A 5,238-nucleotide genomic window follows, 5' to 3' on the forward strand; every position below is an offset into this window, starting at 1 on the left:
GCGGCCTACCCTGCGCAGGCGCGTAGCGGTGCGGGAGCCGGCGCCAGGCCGGAGGGGCGGGGCCGGGCAGGAAAACTCGTCCCGCGAGGCCTTTCCGCGACTGGGGCGTGGCTTGCCTGATTGGAGGCGTGCCCCATCAGTGTTGGAGCTGGAAAAGGAATTTGCAGGTTCAGAAGTGCTCGTGACTTTTGTTGCATTTGTTTGCACGATTTAGCCAATCTCCCCAAACAACTCTTTTTAGAAACAAATCATACATGTTTTCTGATGACGAAATCTCTATTTATGTATTTATTTCTGTACCATTTTCTCAGCCATTATAAATAATATTTACTAGATCCCCTTTGTTTAGTTAATCTTCATATCACCCATACCAGGTAGATATTACAGCCATTTTACTGAAGAGGATCTGAGACTACGTGAAGTTAGGGGAGTTACCTATGTAAGGTCCTCACGGCTAGCCCCACGTGGGTCCAAAGTCTGTTATCCTAACCTTCACAGCAATCCCAAGTACTAGGGAAGTCAGTGTCCCCAATTCTTGTTTGGAGTCACTTTAGTGACTCAAAGGCCCACTTTTTCCCATTCCTTGTGGGTACCTTTCCGCACAGAGGGATAACACAGAAGAGATTCTCAAGGATATGGGCAGGGGAAGCTGTCCACAGAAAAATCTAAAAGCTTTTAGTGCTTAGATTCTGTATTTCTGAGGTCCTTGAGTGGCCTATGCAACCTGACTGTAGAGTGAAGACCAGATTCCTTCCTAGACTTACTGTCACCACCTCTCCCCATCACACAACCTCAGGCTCAGTGACCCTGGGCCAGTCCTTTTTCCGAAATTATGAGCTCTGCACATCCCTGCTTCAGTGCCTTAGCTTATGCTCCCCTCCCCAACTTCCTCTCTGAATACTATCCATTCTTTAATGCCAAGGTCAGACATTCTCCCTGAAGCCTTGAGCTCCTGCCTGTATGGATTTAGTGTTTTTCTCTATGTTCCCTTTTTAATAGTATTTTTTTAATATCTTGGCCTAATTTATTTATTTTTATTTTTTACTTTTTGGTCGTGTGACATTTTCCCCGACTAAGGATTGAACTGGTGTCCCCTGGAGTAGATGGGTGGAATCTTAACTACAGGCCCACCAGGGAAGTACCTCTATGTATCCTTTTAATGCTCTGTGGGGACCTCTGCTTCTCACAGTTTGGAATTACTGAGGGAAGTTGTCTGATGTATGCTTAGACATTGACAAATTCACCTGTGTGTTGAATAGAAAGAGATAGGCAAAGAGGAAGGGAGGGACTGTATTTCCAGTGATTCTGCTCATCTGATTGTCTATGAGAAAGGGATGAAGATACGATCTCAACCTTCTATTCCTTTGGTCAAGTTATCTTCTAATATCCTCTCATGGTAAGTGGAATGTGATTTTTTTTTTCTTTTTGGCCACACTGCAGGGCTTGCTGGATCTAAGTTCTCCAACCAGGAATTGAATCTGCATTCTGGGCAGTGAGAGCACAGAGTCTTAGCCACTGGACCCCCAGGGAATTTCCTCTACTATTATTTAATGGTCTTTTCCCATACAACATGACCTATAAATACAAGTCAAATAGTCATTTGGGTTTTCACCTTAGAATCTGGCTGCTGTCTAGAGTGTGACTCTTCATATTTGTGTTTATGTAATTTTTCTCCTTGAATTAGAGAGACTGCATTATGATCCAATTTTCAGCAACCCAAATTCACCTCTGATAGCCCCGCCCCACTGAGCTGCCTTGAGTTGCTCACAGCCCCCTCTGCTGATCACACAGCAACTGCTCAGTCTGAAGAGTCTTTCCAATCCCTTGGCTTTCCTCCACAGAGTTAAACTGAAGAAAGTAGGGAAAACTACCGCCTCTTGACCTGCCTCTTGAGAAATCTGTATGCAGGTCAACAAGCAACAGTTAGAACTGGACATGGAACAACAGATTGGTTCCAAATAGGAAAAGGAGTACATCAAGGCTGTATATTGTCACCCTGCTTATTTAACTTATATGCAGAGTACATCATAAGAAATGCTGGGCTGGATGAAGCATAAGGTGGAATCAGGATTGCTGGGAGAAATATCAATAACCTCAGATATGCAGATGACACCACCCTATGGCAGAAAGTGAAGAAGAACTAAAGAGCCTCTTGATGAAAGTGAAAGAGGAGAGTGAAAAAGTTGGCTTAAAACTCAACATTCAAAAAATTAAGATCATGGCATCCGGTCCCATCACTTCATGGCAAATAGATGGAGAAACAGTGGAAACAGTGGCTGACTTTATTTTGGGGGGCTCAAAAATCACTGCAGATGGTGACTGCAGCCATGAAATTAAAAGATGCTTACTCCTTGGAAGGAAAGTTATGACCAACCTAGACAGCATATTAAAAAGCAGAGACATTACTTTGCCAACAAAGGTCTGTCTGGTCAAGGCTATGGTTTTTCCAGTAGTCATGTATGGATGTGAGAGTTGGAGTATAAAGAAAGCTGAGCACCAAAGAATTGATGCTTTTGAACTGTGGTATTGGAGAAGACTCTTGACAGTCCTTTGGACTGCAAGGAGATCCAACCAGTCCATCCTAAAGGAAATCAGTCCTGAATATTCACCAGAAGGACTGATGTTGAAGCTGAAACTCCAATACTTTGGCCACCTGATGCGAAGAGCTGACTCATTTGAAAAGACCCTGATGCTGGGAAAGATTGAAGGCAGGAAGAGAAGGGGACAACAGAGGATGAGATGGTTGGATGGCATCACTGACTCAATGGACATGAGTTTGAGTAAACTCCGGAAGTTGGTGATGGACAGGGAGGCCTGGCGTGCTGCAGTCCACGGGGTTTCAAAGAGTTGGACACAACTGAGTGACTGAACTGAACTGAAGGAAAACTACTAGACCATTCAGGTATGACATAAATCAAATCCCTTATAATTATACAACGGAAGTGACAAATAGATTCAAAGGATTAGATTTGATAGATAGAGTACCTGAAGAACTATGCTGGAGGTTTGTGACATTGTACAGGAAATGGTGATCAAAACCATCCCCAAGAAAAAGAAATGCAAAAAGGCAAAATGGTTGTCTGAGGAGGCCTTACAGATATCTGAGAAAAGAAGAAAAGCGAAAAGCAAGGGAGAAAAGGAAAGATATACCCATCTGAGTGCAGAGTTCCAAAGAATAGCAAGGAGAGATAAGAAAGCCTTCCTCATTGATAAATGAAAATAAATAGAGGAAAACAATAGAATGGGAAAGATTAGAGATCCCTTTAAGAAAATTAGAGATACCGAGGGAATATTTCATGCAAAAATGGGCACAATGAAGGACAGAAACGGTATGGGCCTAAAAGAAGCAGAAGATAATTAAGAAGAGGTGGCAAGAATACACAGAAGAACTATCCAAAAATCTCTTAATGACCCAGATAGCCACAATGGTATGATCACTCACCTAGAGCCACACATCCTGGAATGCAAAGTCAAGTGGGCCTTAGAAAGTGTCACTACCAATAAAGCTATAGAATTCCAGCTGAGCTATTTCAAATCCTAAAAGTTGATGCTGTTAAAGTGCCGCACTCAATAAGCCAGCAAATTTGGAAAACTCAGCAGTGGCCACAGGCTGGAAAAGGTCAGTTTTCATTCCAATCCCAAATAAAGGCAATGCCAAAGAATGTTCAAACTACTGCACAATTGCACTTATCTCACACATTAGTAAAGTAATGCTCAAAATTCTCCAAGTTAGGCTTCAACAGTACGTGAACAGAGAACTTCCAGATGTTCAAACTGAATTTAGAAAAGGCAGAGGAACCAGAGACCAAATTGCCAACATCTGTTGGAGCATAGAAAAAGCAAGAGAATTTCAGAAAAACATCTGGTTTCATTGACTATGCTGAAGCCTTTGACTGTGTGGATCACAAGAAACTGTGGAAAATTCTTAAAGAGATGGGAATACCAGACCACCTGACCTGCCTCCTGAGAAATCTGTATGCAGGTCAACAAGCAACAGTTAGAACTGGACATGGAACAACGGACTGGTTCCTAATCGGGAAAGGAGTACATCAAGGCTGTATATTGTCACCCTGCTTATTTAACTTATATGCAGAGTACATCATGAGAAATGCCAGGCTGGATGAAGCACAAGCTGGAATCAAGATTGCCAGGAGAAATATCAATAACCTCAGATATGCGGATGACACCACCCTTATGGCAGAAAGTAAAGAAGAACTAAAGAGCCTCTTGATGAAAGTGAAAGAGGAGAGTGAAAAAGTTGGCTTAAAACTCAGCATTCAAAAAATTAAGATCATGGCATCTGGTCCCATCACTTCATGGCAAATAGATGGAGAAACAGTGGAAACAGTGGCAGACTTTATTTTTGAGGGCTCAAAAATCACTGCAGATGGTGAGTGCAGCCATGAAATTAAAAGACGCTTGCTCCTTGGAAGAAAAGTTATGACCAACCTAGACAGCATATTAAAAAGTAGAGACATTAGTTTGCCAACAAAGGTCCGTCTAGTCAAAGCTATGACTTTTCCAGCAGTCATGTATGGATGTGAGAGTTGGGCTATAAAGAAAGCTGAGTGCCAAAGAACTGATGCTTTTGAATTGTAGTGTTGGAGAAGACTCTTGAGAGTCCCTTGGACTGCAAGGAGATCCAACCAGTCCATCTTAAAGGAAGTCAGTCCTGAATATCCATTGGAAGGACTGATGCTGAAGCTGAAACTCCAATACTTTGGCCACCTGATGCAAAGAACTGACTCATTGGAAAAGACCCTGATGGAAAGATTGAAGGCAGGAAGAGAAGGGGACAACAGAGGATGAGATGGTTGGATGGCATCACTGACTCAATGGACATGAATTTGAGCAAGCTCCGGGAGTTGGTGATGGAGACGGAAGCCTGGCGTGCTGCAGTCCATGGGGTCACAAAGAGTCAAACACAACTGAGCAAATGAACTGAAGTGAACTGAACCACTGACATCTAAGTTTCTAGCAGGCATTCTTTTCATTTTTAGCAAATTTCTTAAAAAAAAAATCTGAACATGATGTTATTATAGCAACTGACATTTTCCCAGGATGCTAACATGGAAATCTTTCTGAAACTCTTGATGGTAAACTGGGGATGTATCGGGGTGGGAGTGGGGTGAAATCTATTTCCAAGCCCAGACAAATCCATGGCTGGAGCACACAAAGATGAAGACATCAGCCCCCAATGGCAAGCAGTTTTAGGTAATAAATTAAGACATTCAGAAA

The sequence above is a fragment of the Bos taurus genome, chromosome 10 (assembly GCF_002263795.3).
Source record: "Bos taurus isolate L1 Dominette 01449 registration number 42190680 breed Hereford chromosome 10, ARS-UCD2.0, whole genome shotgun sequence".
In the NCBI taxonomy this organism is placed as follows: Eukaryota; Metazoa; Chordata; class Mammalia; order Artiodactyla; family Bovidae; genus Bos; species Bos taurus.